The sequence below is a fragment of the Orcinus orca genome, chromosome 10 (assembly GCF_937001465.1).
Source record: "Orcinus orca chromosome 10, mOrcOrc1.1, whole genome shotgun sequence".
Classification (NCBI taxonomy): domain Eukaryota; kingdom Metazoa; phylum Chordata; class Mammalia; order Artiodactyla; family Delphinidae; genus Orcinus; species Orcinus orca.
Window position 1 is genome coordinate 46,491,351 of NC_064568.1, and position 17,380 is coordinate 46,508,730.

The following is a 17,380-nucleotide window of genomic DNA, read 5'->3' on the forward strand; positions in this document are numbered from 1 at the left end:
AGCCAATTAAAAAAAGAGAAAGAAATGTTGGCTGTTATAAAGTATGTGTCTCTCTCTCAAAATATCCATTATTCTGAAACTTTATCACATTTTATCCTGTCCTTCTTTGTGGGGCCCGTGGATGGAGAAGGGCAAGAGAATAAGGAATTGATAAAACTATTCCAAGGTTCTAGTGAAATTCCCAGTTTTTCTCTCATTTGTGTCTTCAGTTGCAACCTCTATAGTTATTATACCATTAATTCTCACTGATTGAGAGTCATGGTGAAAAGGGAAATCAGATTTACTGAAAAATAGTCATTGTACTAATGGAGTTTTATTACTTTGGAGAAAGTTATATATATAGATGTGAATGAATACTAAGAAGTAGAAAAAGGTAACTTAATTAAAATAATTAAAATTCATAACAGGCATGTTTAATATGGTTCTGTGTTAACTACAAAGGTCCTTTGACGATTTCTGGACCAAGAACTGGAAGACACAATGAAGAAACAAAGGCTGTTAGTTTAGGTGGCCTCCTTTTCCAAGCGTGGAAGATCCTGAGTGTCAAGAAAGTTGGAAGTCAGCTAGTCCCCTACCCACGGCCCACCTCCACAGATTGATTTATCACAGATTGTAAAATTAGCGAGTTCTTAGCTGAGGTGAACTACATACTTTTCTGGCAAATACCAGCTGAATTGGTAACATGGGTTGCTTCAGTCACCAATATGGCAGGCCTTGCTGGGTGTTTGGTATGTGACAAACCTAGATGGTCTGGCTCATCTGGGGGTTAAGTAACACAGCCAAAGGGGCAGACACAACAGTGCATTGTATGTCGGCCGCTAAAGTGCATTCAGACCAAATCTCACCGGATACTCCTTTTTCTTTTTTAATTTTTCACCTATTCAGTAACATAGTTTGTCTTGGAACTAAAAGCAGCAAAAGTTGATTGATATTAACTATGACACCTCTGAATGAACTAAACCTAATTCCTTCCTTCCTTCTTTTCCTCCTTTTTTCCTCCCCGCTTTTCACCCTCCCCCTTCCCTCCCTCCCTCCCTCCCCCCCTCCCCTCTCCCTCCCTCCCCTCTCCCTCCCTCCCACCCCTCTCCCTCCCCAAACCCAAGGGACCCTAGAAGGCTGTTCCTGGGCAAGAGAGGAAGGTCCTTGGGGACTGGATGCCAGTAGGGTGGGTGTGTCAGGAGAGAACACAGGGTGTCAGGAGTATGGGGGCCAGGACACTGCCAAGTGCTTTCTGGCCTCACACAAAGGGGACTGGGAATTTTTTTTTGGAAGATCATGGGACGTGATTGTCCCACAGTAAAGGGACAGCGTCCGGGATGGTGTCAGGACTTGAGTATTTTTGGATGTCATAGAAGAATCCTCTGGAGAAAAACAACGTGTAGGACCCCTCTCTGTAATGCCACTGGCAAGGTTACTGCTTTCAAAGCAAAGCCAGACTCCGGCCCTGCCCGAGGTGAAGTCTTTGTCTGCCTGCGCGCCCGATCGCTCCGGCTTCGGATTGATTTTTGGCCGCCGATGCAGCAAGTTGGGGGCCGAGCGCTCGGAGGGTGGAGGCGGCTGGGGGCGGAATGCGGACTGGCATCCACGGCACCAGGGAGCCCACTGCTGCTTTGGGATTTTTTTTTTTTTTAACCTTGGAATTTCCAGATAACAAAAAGAAAGAGGTTTCTCCTGGATCTGAGGGAGCCATTAACATCTATTAATAACGCCGACGGGGTAAGTAGTGGAGTGGCGCTCGGAGCGGCAGCTGGGTGCGCGGTCCTCGCCCGTCTCGGGCCGGGTGCGCTCCGGGCCGGCGAGGACCCAGCCGGCTGCCCGCCTGCTCCGACCCCTGTCCAAGGTAAGGGGTCTTCACCGGGGCGCCTGCGGGCTGAGCACGTCCCCTCCCCCCCGACTTCTTGGCAGGACATTTTCTCTGGCGGGTAAAATTACGTGTCATTTCTCACGGGGCATCGCCGGCCGCCTTCCTGGAACCGTCCTTTTAGATTTTGTGATCCGCCCTGGCACAGAAGCTCTCCTAGGAGGTGGTGCTTATGCATATTCATTTTGTCTAGTAACCGGCTACCAGTCTTGCCATTGCAGGTTGATTTATTGATTTCTGTGTAAAGTGTGTTTTATTTTAGTAATTAGGCAATCCTGAAGTCGTGGAGACGTCTGCGCGTCCCAGACATGTTCATTGCTGAGGATGAAAGACAAAGGTGGTCGTCCCACCTCGCCCCACCCCTTCATTTTCTACCTAGTGACCACTGACTTTTGTTGTTTTATGGAAAGCTAGTTAGGCATGGCAGTTTTTCCCCCCAGAGGAATCACTGAATTCAATATTAGTGTTTGTAAATAAAGCAGGCAGTTATTTTTAAAAGCCCAACATTTGAGAAGTAACTTCTTCTGGGGTGTGTGGTCAAGACTGGACGGTGTGGTGTGTTATTTCAGTTTGGGGATGATTCCAGGATTGCCGTTACTTCTGTGAAACAGTCAGCAGCATGTTCCCATCAAGGAACATGAAAAGAAATGTTGCCTTTCATTACAAAGGAGACTGCAGTGAAAAGGGAGACATCACTTCAACTCTTCAACTGTGGTTTTCATCCTTCCATGCTCCCAGCCCTCTACTCATCCATACATAACCCCATCATTTAAAAAAACAAAATTATCTCCATAGACCTGCTTATATTTTTCAGGAACTCTGTTATGCCTATAAACTTGACCTGGATTGTGTTACTAATTTGGTAGTTTCTGTCATATAGGAAATCACAGTCTGTGGGTCAATATGTTCATGTGAACCCCCCAGTCAAATTAGCTAAATTGTTTCTAAAAGATATTTTTAGGCCAGTGAACACTTAGCAAAAATGTCTCTACAGATCCCTGATAGAACTGTTTTTAGATTCAGTACTTTAAAAGCCTGTTCAACCCAAGGAGTTCTAATCAATGTAAAATGTGCTTCTAACAAAAGATGTTTGTATTGTTAGTGATTAAATCATTATACATTTCCTTAATGGAAATAACTGATCTAACAGCAATAAAAATTTCACCCCGTGAAATAGTATTCTGATTTTAAACTCTAGAAAAAAGTATGCGTTTATTGTATTTTAGGGGGAAGGAGTCGTGTAAGAATGAATAACTAAAGTATAGGAACACTTGTTTGGGGTTTATATTTTCTACAGACTCATTGTATATTCTGTTTGATGTACCTATTTTAATCTTTTAAAAATGATCTAAATTTTCAATCTACTGCCAATTCATATTATACATAAAATAGATGAATGTACTGTGCAATACACACGTATGATTTAATCCATGGGTAGAAACGACAGCCATTAGGTGAGACGAATGAAGCATCTGCCTCTATGAGAGAGAGCAAGAAAGAAACCACCCCAGATCAATAACTTACAAGTAACCAGCATGAAAAGGGGCCCCAAAGCTTTTCTTCTGCTTCAATTCTTAAACAGGCTTTTCCTGGTGGCATCATATTCATGTTGGAGGGGTTCAGTAAAAATGAGAAGACCAAATGTTAACTAGGCAATGTAAGTGTTTCTATCTTATATCTTTACTACAAACATCTTTTTTCGAATTTTATTTTTTTATACAGCAGGTTCTTGTTATTTTACAAACATTTTTGACATGCGTTGATTGCTGAAAAGTAATTATAGACTTGATATTCTGAAGATGGCGTGAGGCTACATTTTTACGAGTAACAGCAGAGATGAGTTGGGATGTGACTGTTAAGCTTACGGGAGCGACTCTAGCAAGTAGGCATGAGTGTGTTTGGTGTGTCTTTGTGCCTGTTTTACAGGAGGCACGTTACCGTTGTCTGTGAGCCCCGGCTCTGGTGTTATCGAACACAGAATGAATACGTAACAACTTAATACATTTAGTCCCCTAAGCAGTACATGGATCTTTCTGAGGTCTTGGGGACAGTAGAAACTTACCACCGAGAATGTAAAGAAGGAAAGAATTAAAGTGAGCCGGGTTGACTCCCCCTGAGCAAAGAGATACTCTGCCTTGAAATAATAACCACCACAGTAATAACCACCACCCCCCCCTTTCGTGGCACTGTCTGCGTGGCCTTTTGTTCATTGTATGTGGAGTTGGCACTAAATCCCTGGGGATGGTGATGGTGTATAAAATCTTTTGCTGATGGTCTGAATCCTCTTGTGCTTCTGTGAGATACACACATACAAGCACACGTTTATTAGATAGTAACACATGCAAACAAGTGTGCAGTCTTCTTTCAATTCACTGGAAAGACTACAGGGAACTTTTTCAAGCTCCATTCAAGACCATTACCATCAGATCACTAGTTGTGTTTTTTGTTTGTTTTTTTTTAACCTGGAAACTGACCTTTTCCCTACCAGAAACTCTTGATGAATAGAAAGAGTACTTTCAAAAGCCCTCAGTACTTCCGTGGTGGTCCAGTGGTTAAGAATCCGCCTTCCAATGCAGGGGATGCGGGTTCAATCCCTGGTCAGGGAACGAAGATCCCACATGCCACAGGGCAACTGAGCACGCGCACTGCAGCCAGCTACTGAGCTCGTGTGCCTCAACTAGAGAGTCCACGTGCCACAACTAAGACCCGAGCAACCAAAAATAAATAAAATATTAAAAAATAATAATAAAAAAATAAAAGTTAAAAAAAAAAGAAAGGTTTTTTTTTTTGGTTTGTTTAGTTGTTTAGGCTTCTGTCCCAAGAAAGAACAGCAAATGGAATATTCCTCAGTATCAGAAACATTTGAGGCAAACCTATTTGATTGATTCAAGGATTCACATATGTATTTTTCCCTTTATTTTGGTGAATAATTGAAAGGGAACTGTCTAATATAAAAGCCTGTACCTGGACAAAATGATACTGTATTGGTCTGTCGTGATTGAATCAGAAGCAGGGGAAAGGTCATTTCCACTTTGCAGATACCATTGGTCATCTCTTGTTTATCAAGGGTGATGTCGGGAATGAAATGACTGGGGAGTATTAGAGATTATGTGTGTCGATATTTACTGACACACAAATCTATTCTTTGTTTTTAAAATGTAGCTCAGAGTAGGGTGGAATTCTTTGGCTGTCGGTGTTGATCTCCTGTGCACTGGGGTAACTGGGATGTCCCAATTACCCCACTAGGATGTGTTGAATTCCCCTGAGAAATTAGATGTAATGAAAAAGCCTGCTTGTGCTGGTAGCGTTGGCCTCCCTTTGTAGCCAGTATTTGACTTCTAGCCACCTTTGGGACAAAGCTGTCTCTAGGCTCCCTTTAACATTATCATTTTGGGGTCATTATGATCCCCTCCAAAAAACCACGTCTTCTGTGTACTTGAAAAGGACTTGATTTTGGTGTACTTTTGCAGAACTCAGTTCCAGGGAGACAGTAAAATACCTTAGTGGTTTCATCTTTATATAATTTACATATTTTAAGCTCTCTGTTTCAGGTCAGTGGCCTATTTTGCTACTCTAGATGATTGACCAATGTTAACAAACCCAACGGATCTTAGAATAAATTAAGAATGACTCTGGGCAGGCCCCAGAGGCCCTCAGTAACCAATTTCTAATAGATTCAAAGAGAAAGTACTTGCCCTTTCTTCAAACTTTATCCCCAACACAGCGCCCTCCTGGCTGATAATCAATAATGATTCACATGGGATTTGATTTACAGTGAAGTTTCATTGTCTCTGCCCCAGAGGATTTCTCCATAACAGTCTCCAGATGGCTGAGGGGTTAAATAAGCACGTTCCCTCTGTGCTTCAAGGATAAAAACAGAAAAACCAAAGTGTACAGTAACGTCAAGGTATTGTTTGATTACTAGACGGCTGATGGTCGTGGAAATGAAGAGTGCTGACGGTAGCCTCATGAAATTTCTTAAAATGCATGGCAATTACTGGATACTAGATATCGGTTACACAGCCCCAAGATAAACTTTGGTGCCATATTCTCACACAGAATTTAAAGCATCACCTTCATACCACTGTGGAAGTGAGCGTCCCAGGCACCAAAGTAAAATGTGGATGCCTAGAAGCATAGGAATGTGTTAATCTGGTCCAGGTGCTAAATCAGGCTTGGCGGTTCACCAGTCTGCATTTTGCTTAACCACCAAATCCTTAAGCCTGGGACCTGTTCAAGATGCAGGTGGGGGCTTGTCACTGTACGGAACAGATAAGCTAATCAGTGGTTGTGGCCACCTCTTACCCAGACCCCTCTCTCCTGCTCTGAAGAATTTCCCTTCTTCCCAAAAAAACCTATAAATAAAACAGGTATCTAATAAGGACCTACTGTATAGCACAGGGAAGTCTACTCAATATTCTGTGATAACCTATATGGGAAAGAATCTGAAAAAGAATGGAGATATATATATATATATATATATATAAAATGTATAAGTGATTCACTTTGCTGTACGCCTGAAACTAACACAACCTTATAAATCAACTATATTCAAATAAAAATTAAAAAAAAAAAGCAGGGCTTCCCTGGTGGCGCAGTGGTTGAGAGTCTGCCTGCCAATGCAGGGGATGTGGGTTCGTGCCCCGGTCCGGGAGGATCCCACATGCCGCAGAGCGGTTGGGCCCGTGAGCCATGGCCGCTGAGCCTGCGCGTTCGGAGCCTGTGCTCCGCAACGGGAGAGGCCACAGCAGTGAGAAGCCCGCATACCGCAAAAAAGAAAGAAAGAAAAAAAAGCAGCAGCTAGAGGCAGTAGGAGGAATAAGAGCCAGGGAGGAGCGCCGTGGCTCAGGCCCTCCCTTCTCTGTGTCTGTGATTGAGCAGATAAGCACAGGTGGTCAAGGACATCGGTGGCGAGCGTGCTGTGTGTTGGCAGAGCGTGAATAACTCAGTATCTGGGAAGATGGTAGAACAGAAACAGTAACGGATCATTTCCTGTGCACTGTGTGGGTTGCAGGGACACAGCGAGACCCCTCTGCTGTGCTTCCACCTCCAGCCACCTGGGAGGTTCAGTTCCTCCTCCTGGTTCAGGGCCATTGTCCCTGGTGCTCCCGTGGAAGACTTCATGGCGGCAGCGGCCACCAGAGCCTGATTAAGACACTGCTCTTGTTCTCAATGACAGTCTAACAGGGCAGGAATCAGGGTGAACCAGATGACATTGCCAGCATTCAGCCACTTCTGACCTACAAAACCAGCAGTTACTCATTTCCCAGTTTCTTATCTTGCTCTCCTTCTTCACACAGCAACCAGATCACGGAATTCCCCTGCCTACCAAATGTTCCACTGGCTTCTCAGTGGGCTCAGAATAAAATCCAGGCTCTATACCTTGGCCTCCTCCGAGGTCCTTCAGGACCCAGCCCCTGCCTGCCCTTCCCCCACCTCCCAGCTGTCCCCCAGCTCACTCTTCCTCCCAGCAGGCCTCCAGGGATTCCTGGAACTCACCTCAGGATCTTTGCATTGGCCCTTTGCATTCTGTCTGGCTCCTTCTTGCTACTGGAGCCTCAGCTCAAATTTCACCTCCTCAGAGAGGCCATTTCTGGACTTTCTGTCTAAAGGAAGCCTTCCTCCTCATCCTGTTAGCCCGTTTTATTTTCTTCCAAGTACTTTATCCCTATCTAAAATTACTAATTTTCCTTCTTTTTTTCTTAATTGAAGTATATTTGATTTACAATGTTGTGCCAGTCTCTGATTCTTTTTTCATATTCTTTTCCATTATGGTTTATCCCAGGATATTGAATATAGTTCCCTGTGCTATACAGTAGGACCTTGTTGTTTATCCATTCTAAATGTATTAGTTTGCGTCTACCAACCCCAAACCCCGCCTCAGACACAGAGAACAGACTTGTGGTTTCCTTGCTTCTTGTCATCTCCTTCACGTCAGTGGAAGAGGGAACAAACGCCTCGCCTGGCTTGTTGTTTGCTGTGTTCTCCCTGCCTGGGACGCAGCGGGGACTTAGTATGGATTTGCTGACTGAACACGTTGGACACGTTATGCACCATTCTGAACCCTCTTAACCGCAGCCACTGCAGAGCCTGGTCCCAAGCAGCTGTGGGCAGCTTCCTGCTGGAGCAGCCAGGGATGCCCTGTCCGAGGGGTCTCTGCCTCTCCAGCCCCCTGATAGCACGTTGTCCACGAGGCTGAGGACTGGCGGAGATCTCTTTCCCCATTCATTCATCCTCTGCCAGTGTTTCTTGAGGTTCCCTGGACTGTCCTTGTAAGATCCAGCCAACCCGGTACTTTCTTGACCTCCTGTCCCACTCCTGCTAAACCGTCTTCCTGCGAAGTCCTGTCGCAGGCAATGGTCTTGGGGGAAACTCAGGCTGATGAAGGTGCCATCGATTTGGTGATCTTTTTCTAAGCTAAAATCTTGTTCAGTGAGTTGCTGTACTACCCAGGTGATTTGGTAACAGCTAACAGTGAATAAGGACTTACAGGTTTTTTGTTTTGTTTTGTTTTGTTTTTTTTTTTGCGGTACGCGGACCTCTCACTGTTGTGGCCTCTCCCGTTGCGGAGCACAGGCTCCGGACGCTCAGGCCCAGCGGCCATGGCTCACGGGCCCAGCCGCTCCGCGGCATGTGGGATCTTCCCGGACCGGGTCACGAACCCGTGTCCCCTGCATCGGCGGGCAGACTCTCAACCACTGCGCCACCAGGGAAGCCCAGGACTTACAGTTTTAAATCTAAACATTTAACCCTCCCAGCAACCCTATGAGGTATCATCCCCATTGAACAGATGAGGAAACTGAGGCACGATGACATTGAATAGCTGGCTCAAGGTCACAGCAGTCAGTGGCAGAGCTGAGTGCAGGTGAACCACATCCAGGCTGGCTCTCTGAACCTCCCCTCGTGACCACACTCTCCTGGCTCTTGACTCAGGCCTTTGCCAACAGCTTCAGTCCCTCCTCTGAGTCCCTCTGTCCTGGCCTTTTCTTCTTTGCCTGAATTCTTACGTCTCCCAAAGTGACCTGGGCACCCAAGGGTGCCGGGGGGCTATGACCAGGTGTTACTAATTCATTTTGCTCTGTTGACTACAGGCATTGCCTGTGACGCTGGCCCTGGCATTTAGGCCAGCTACGTGGACTTCCTTCTGTCCTCAGGATTCCACCTCTGTGGTCCAGTGCCACAGAGGCACTAGAGATGGAACTTCTACACCGCCCTGTCCAGCCCTGTGAGCAGGACAAATGCTCCTGCCCCTCTCAGCCCCGTTTCCCTTCTGTCATCATAGTGCCCACCTCCCAGGGGTATTCTAAGGATTAAACAAGATAGCGTTTTAAAGTGCCGACACCTCCCGGCCCCCAGTAAGCGCTCAGCAGATATCAAGTGTAATTATTCTTTTCATAGCAGTCGTTAGGACAGGAGGACAGGACCCGCGGTGGGGTGGATCCAGGAGAGGGCCCATCTTCTCTATTGCACCTTTTTTAAAAAAAGTTTTATTGGATTATAGTTGATTTACAATGTTGTGTTAGTTTCAGGTGTACAGCAAAGTGATTCTGTGGTACATATACATATATTCATTCTTTTTCAGATTCTTTTCTCATATAGGTTATCACAGAATATTGAGTAGAGGTCCCTGTGCTATACAGTAGGTCCTTGTTGTTTATGTATTTTATATATAGTAGTGCGTGTATGTTAATCCCAAGCTCCTGATTTATTCCCCCCGCCCCGCATTTCCCCTTTGGTAACCATAAGTTTGTTTTTGATATCTGTAAGTCTGTTTGTTTTGTAAATAAGTTCATTTGTATCATTTAAAAAAATTAGATTCAACATATAAGTGATATGATATTTGTCTTTCTCTGACTTACTTCAGTTAGTATGATCATCTCTAGGTCCATCCATGTTGCTGCAAATGGCATTATTTCATTCTTTTTAATGGCTGTGTAATATTCCATTGTATATATGTACCACATCTTCTTTATGCATTCATCTGCCCGTGGGCATTTAGGTTGCTTCCATGTCTTGGCTATTGTATTGCACCTTTGAATAGAGGAAGTTGGCATTTTGTTCTCTCCCTGCCTCTATTAAGTCAGAGACTATGGAGGCACTATTGTCTTTCCTTTCCTTCTCTCCCTTAACTCCCACTGCCCTCCCTAGGCCTGACATGGGTTTCCCTTTGTTCTGGGCATCTACAATCATGGGCATTAGCCCATCTCTTCTTAAAGTCCATTGCATCGCTGCAGAACAGTTGGAACTGGAGGGTGATGTTAGCTTTGAGAAATGCTGAGTGACTTCTCCTGCCCCGGGTGCTCCAGGTAGGCGGTGAGCGACCGAGAAGCCAGTGGTTATGACAGATTGGCACACCTCAGAGTTTCCCGTTTCAGCATTCACCTGGGGGGACTGCCAGTGTCCTTCAATGGGTAGGACCCCTAACTTGCTAGATAATGCTCTTCCTGTCCACACAGAGCCCAGATGCGTCAGAATAAAGAACACTTCCGAGGTAGCTTTAAATTATATGCTGTTGATGGTATTTACAAAACCAAGGAATAAAAACATCAGGCAAAATAATTGACATTGAAAATAAAGTATTGCTTCTTTCCAGCAATAATTGACATTGAAAATAAAGTATTGCTTCTTCCTTTGCAGAAGGTAGAACCTTTGACTAGGCGAGGGATAGATCATCCTGGTATCTCTTCTGACTTTGGATTTCTAATGCAAAACAAAGTCACACTTTTTGTTTTTAAGTTTACAGAGCACTTTTTTTTTTTAATTTTTTTTAATTTTTATTTTTGGCTGTGTTGGGTCTCCGTTTCTGTGCGAGGGCTTTCTCCAGTTACGGCAAGCGGGGGCCCCTCTTCATCGCGGCGTGCGGGCCTCTCACTGTCACGGCCTCTCTTGTTGCGGAGCACAGGCTCCAGACGCGCAGGCTCAGTGGTTGTGGCTCACGGGCCTAATTGCTCCACGGCATGTGGGATCCTCCCAGACCAGGGCTCGAACCCGTGTCCCGTGCATCGGCAGGCAGACTCTCAACCACTGCGCCACCAGGGAAGCCCCAGAGTCACACTTTGAGAAACACGTCTCCCAACTTCTGTCCTCGACTCTGATGGAAGGTACCAGGGTCTTTATTGGGGCATGAGTGACCAGAACAGTCATTTTTCTCCTAGGCATACCATCATGCCCAGAAGAGAGTACTATAAAATCACATTGTTTTTTCCATTTGGGCCTCTTTCAATCCTATAGATCTGAATATCCCACTACCCCGTATTTTGGAGGAATTTGACTCCATTGGCTATCTTCTGAGGTTTTTTTCTTTAACATTACCTTTAAGATCTTGCTCACAATTCTGTTATTCTCTTGCTTATTAACATATCAAGTCAGATTTTGCAAAAGCAGGTCTTTCTTCTCCCTCTCCTACTGCCAAGGCATGTACATCACTTACAGCACTGTGTTGTGTTTCTGCCGAAAATTAGCAGTCGACATCTTTTTTTTTTTTTTTTGCGGTATGCGGGCCTCTCACTGTTGTGGCCTCTCCCGTTGCGGACCACAGGCTCCGGACGCGCAGGCTCAGCGGCCATGGCTCACGGGCCCAGCCGCTCCGCGGCATGTGGGATCTTCCCAGACCGGGGCACGAACCCATGTCCCCTGCATTGGCAGGCGGACTCTCAACCACTGCGCCACCAGGGGAGCCCTAGCAGTCGACATCTTTTGAATAAAAATCTGCAAGTAGGCTAAAGATCATTTGTAGATCAGGCCAACTCTTCATCTTTTCTAGACTTCATAGCCCCAGTTTATTTGTGACTCTATCCTCCATGTTATTTGAGGAAATGTCCCCGTGTTTTCTATGTCAAGTGTTTTCACCTTCTGCTTTGTTTTCTTAACCATATTTTCTAAAAACCTAGAAGTGAGAAGGAGAAGCAAGCATGTGGAAAGGTGTCTGTTAACTGGTCCTCAAACCAGAAGTGCATAATTACCAATAACATAACACATAGGTGTAAATACGTAGACCAGACCACCACACTGAGTAATTCATTCAAATGCATTCTCCATTATTCCCAGTCACTTTCAGCAGAAGGAGGCGGGTTGGCCCTGGGCACTGTTGAGAGGCCCTTTGCGTGTGAAATGGTTGACTTCCTTGCCCCTCTTCCATTTGATCGTTTGGCCATGCGCGATCTAAAATCCATTCTAAAATCCATCAGTACCACTCTAAAATCCATCCGTTCTTCTCGGTTATCATTTTAAAATTCACACCGATATCAGTGTAATTGAATGAAATACCTTACGAATTTGCATTATGTGAGGAGAAAAAGATAGGCTGGCTTAGGTTGCCCCATACAGACTCTATGAGTCCATCTGCTGGCTTGGTTCCCAGGATGGTGGTCTAAAATCTGGCCCAGATAGAGTTAGCAGATGAGAATAGTTCATGGTCCATCGAGGGACAGGACACTGGGAGATGAACGGGAAGACACAGGAGGAGAGTATCAGGTGGGGCTCCCAGCACTGTGATCACCCAGGGACCTAGTGGTTCCTGAATTGAGCTGCACTGAGAGCACCAGGGGTGATTATTATAAATTCAGATCCCCAGGCCACTCCCTCCCCAGATCTGAGGTTCTGATTCAGTAGGTCTGAGGCTGGGGCTTGAGATTCTGCATCTTAACAGCTGCTCTAGGGGCTGGGACTAGCACCGTGGTTTGAGTACTTTCCTCAGCTTCAGTTTTCACGTCCCTAAAAAGAAGGTAATAACATCTATTTCTCAGAGTTGTTCCAGAAACTGAAAGAACATGTGGGAAAGGGCCCTGTGAGCCATGAAATGAGACAGACTAGAATGTTGAATTAGTGGGTTTCACTCTCAGCCTCCTTCTGAAAGTCTGAAGATTGAGGTGGACCCTGCCCACACATCCCAGGATGCTAAAAAGTACTCTGTCCCCAGTAGAATCCCCTTCTCAGGCTTCATTTTCCCACATCAAAATGCCAGGAAAGATTTTCTAACCCCCAACTCCTTCCTTCCTTTAACAAATATCTATGGAACACCCACTGTTCTAGGTGCTTGGGACACATCCAAGACTGGTTTTCCTGTCTTTCTTGACCAAAGTGGGTAGAGAAGCATTGTGGTTTGGTCCATGGAGAGAATAATGCCTGACTGATTTCTGCCACTTTTCAGATGACCCTTAAAATAATATTGGTCCGAAATGTCTACAGAAGATACTTCCCAAGAGATAACTGGTGGCTCAGGGCCCATCTAACCCAGCAAGTAGCACATCATACAGCAGTGGCTCCCGGAAAACCCCAAGAGAGACTGCTACGTGTTGCCTGTAGCTGAGCCCCAAGTTGGGGATTTCATCATGCCTCCCTCATCCAGAATGCCCAGAAAACTTTGACCAACACCAGTCCCTGAAAAAGAATATCCCCAATTATTTTTACCTACTGGAGACTGTAACTTAGCCTTGAACACAGACTAAGAACGAAAGATATGTTTTAATGAAGTAGCTTCTCAACCATTGTGGAAGATAGGAGTGCAGTTCTAGCTCACATGACACGGGAAGTGCTTCCTCAAATACTATTTGATAATAATAATATAGTAATACATGCCCAGTCAACAGATTAAGCATGTGGCAAACTCCTTATATGAATTATTGATGGGGGTTGTTGGAAGAAGTAAGTAGGTAATGATGTTAAGTATTGCAGTAGCTGAGACATGAAGGTTAAGTGGCTTGCCCAAGGTCATGCAGCTTGTGAGCCGGAGTTGGGATTTCAACCCAAGTGTATGTGACCAGTAGGCTCTTCTGTCTGCCCCAGGATGAATGGAGGTTTGCCTAAAGCAGATTCAGCCTTAGACCCCCGAATGAGGGGTATGGTTACTAAAATAACAAAAGGAGTTTACTGAAATGCAGTCTGAGGCAGCCTTTCTCAATCAGTTCCTTGAAAGTATTAGCCCTTAAGGCATCTATAACGTAATAAATTAACTGTTCTCTGGTGCATCTAGGATGGTACAAATCATAAACTATTCTTGGGAGAATTGAGCCAGCAGTCTCTTCAAAGCTTTCCATTACCTTAAAAAGGAAAGCCAAAATCTTTTACCCTGCTCCCAGGGCCTTGGACCATTGGACCTCTGCCCACTTTCTTTCATTTCCTTGGATGAACCCTGCTTCTCCCCAAGGAGATCTTGCCTTGAAATCCTGCCCCTCTTTTCTCATTCTTCAGATCTCAACTTGAAAGACACTTCTTTTCTTTGTCTTGTTTTCCCAGCTTTATTGAGATATTATTGACAGGGAATAAGTACCCCAGTCCAGCTTGTTAACTGTGGAAAGATCAAAAGCCTTTGGCTAAAATCCACACTCTGTTACCTGCACAGGTACTGTCTGGAGAGTCAGCGGGCATAGCTGGCCCTTTTTACTGGGGTCCCTTTCCTGCCCTGTCCTTGGAATTTTGAGGTGTCCCCCTTGCCTTTTGCCCAGCTGTGCTCGCTTTCCCACCCTCATCTTGGGATCCTTGCCCGTTTCCTGGGGTGTATGCAGTCTACTCTCAAGCCCATGGCAGCTCCTGGCCGGGTCTCAGTCTGACCTGACATCTGGGTGAAGGCAGGGTGGGCACAGCATCACTGGCAGTGCCCTCGAGGAGAGCTGGTGGACAGGGGTGGCCGAGCGCTGCACGCTGAGCTTTGTCCCAGGAGTTCAGGAGGTTTTAGGGACCGGGATGCCCATCCCCTGGCAGTGCCCTTGGTTCTCCTCAATCCACCCTCCCTTTGAAACCACTCCACCTCAATAATTAAATAACCCCCCTCCCCCAGTGTCATATGGAGCACTTGCTGGGATGAGAGGGAATTCACTTTCTGGCCTCCTTTCATGTTATCCCTTCAGGAATATTAGACACTTTGAGATAAAGACCAAAAATCAAAGATGATATTCTGTTTTACATCTTTTTTTAAAAGAGGAAGGATGCAAGTGTAAAAACCCACACAGCAAAAGTCCTCATTGTTGCAGAGATTTAATAATCTTTTTCTTTGGAGATAAACTCCGATTTCTCATCTTTTAAATTCCAAAGTGGAAGGCCATCCTCACATGTCAGACAGTTTACTGTTTTACAAAATAATATGACAGTCGTAATAATGATAATAAAACCGTAAGGTGATTCCCGACTGAGTCTCTGTGTCACCGAAAAATAATTGTTTAGAAACAAGGTCTTTCTCATTGAGAAACTTCTCTTGTGTCTTAAGGATTGAAATTCTGAAATAATCCTCAAGGTTTTTCTCTCTTTCCCTGTTGTCCCTGATTTCCCAATCAGAGTGCTTAAGCGAAGCCTTGGGCTTTTGGTTAATCATCTTGATCACCTTAAAACCCAGTTTCCAGCTTCTCTGCCTGGATTTGGCGTCAAAGGCTCTATTTTCTCAGGTGATGAGAATGCGCGAAGTTTTTCTGTTCTGCAACAACCTCCGCGCCCGTTTGGGAGTGCAGTACCTTAGTGGAAGCCTTATCTGCATAATGTCACCGCTTATAAGTGCTCTATGGCATGCATTTATCTCTTACTGTGGTTTTTTTCTCGGATTCTAAAAGTAATATATGTTCACTTTAGACAATTTAGAAAATACAGAAAATGAGGAAGGAAAAATAAATACCACCCACAGTTGTGCCCCCAGGGATGACAACGGATAACACCTTCATCGGATTCGTTAGCCTTGGTCTGTGCAGATGTAAGCTATAAATTGGAATTCTATTTTATACACAACTTTCTTTTTTTTCTTTTTTTTTACACACAGCTTTCATATCCTGTTTTCTTCCCACTTTTCATTTTATTTTGAGAATGTTCTCATGACATTAAACATTCTCTGAAAACATAATTTTAATAGACAAACAGTATTCTACCACGTGGAAGTACCTGAATTTATTTCATTGTTCCCCTACGGCTGGATGTTTGTTTCCAGTTTTCACTAGCATGCAGACTGGTTCTGTAAATGTCATTATTAATGGCCCTTTTCTTCTCCTGTAACTTTTAAAATTGAGGTATATTATACATACAGTAAAACACACAGATCTATAGTGTACATTTTTACATGTGGACATCCTGTGCATTAGGTCATGTTTAAAGGCCCCTTTTATAGTTCTCTCAAAATTAATTTTGCTCTGGGTTGTTTGTGAGTATTCAAACACAAACACACATTTACTGGGGACTTGTTACGTATGATTTAATTTAATGCTCGCGGGCATCCTGTGATGGAGATGCTGCTGTTTCCAGCTGAGAAAATTGAGACTCCGAGCACCCGAGTTGGTTGCCCGTCTCGCGGAGTCAGGGCGGACTCAGGATTGGATCCCAGGCTTGCCTGCACCCAGAGCTTTGGCTGTTTGTGATATTTTCTCTTAGATAATTAAAAGGAAGAGCTGCCAACATCCTTCGATAGAACACAGAGCCACTGGGTTCGGTTTTGTCTGTGCCTCCCTTTTTTTTTTTCTTTTTGTGGTACGCGGGCCTCTCACTGTTGTGGCCTCTCCCGTTGCGGAGCACAGGCTCCGGACGCGCAGGCTCAGCGGCCATGGCTCACGGGCCCAGCCGCTCCGCGGCATGTGGGATCTTCCCGGACCGGGGCACGAACCCGTGCCCCCTGCATCGGCAGGCGGACTCTCAACCACCGCGCCACCAGGGAAGCCCTGTTCCTCCCTTTTAAACTAAGATTAGGGATCAATAACCGACAGCACTGGCTCTGCCGGTTAGAGCTTGTGTTTAAAGTCGGCAGAGAAGTGTCACTGCTGCTTTGGGTTTGGGTTGTGTTTCGCTCTTACATTTTGCTCAGGGCTAGAGAGCACTGTGGGCTGTCATCCGTTACAAGCCATAACCCACCCACTCGTCCCCCCCATCCCCCCACTCTGGCTTTCTCCAGTTCTGTTACCAAGAAGAGGAGCAATCCTGAAGACAGAGGCTTATGAAAACCGGCGAACAAGTTTCAGGCTTGGCTGCCAAAGCGTGGAGAGAGAAGGCCTCAGTTAAGGTGTACAGTTGAGATTTGGGACGTGAGGGGGAAGCTTCTGGGCCATCTTGTCCAACCTGCTGAGTTTACGAAGCTGAAACTCAGCCCTGCGTCATCTCCCTGGGGAGATGGCCTGTTAAAGGCAGGCCTGAGACTGGAACCAAGGACATCTGCTTCGGGACTAGGTTGCATCTCATCGGGTCAGTGGACACACACATGGGGTGGACGGGTGAGGCCAGAGTCGCTGCCTTCTCCCCCCCGACACAGCCAGATAAGGGCAGTCAGGTTGGATGGCCCCCCAAGTGCATTCCCACTGTAGGGAAATTTAACAAGATGGAAAGAAATGTCCTCTGTGTATGTGGTGGGAAGGAATTCTGGAATATGCCATTTGGGGTATGCTGAGGTGAGGACCCCCAGATCTCTCAAAGAGCAGGCTAGGTTCACAACAGATAGCCAATGAACTGCTGTCCAGAGCACGAGAGGCCAGTTAATCGCAGGGCTCTGGTTTGCTGTGCGGGGCGTGCAGGTTTGAGGCCAGAGTTGCATGGCAGTGAGGCGTCCCACACCTAGTCATT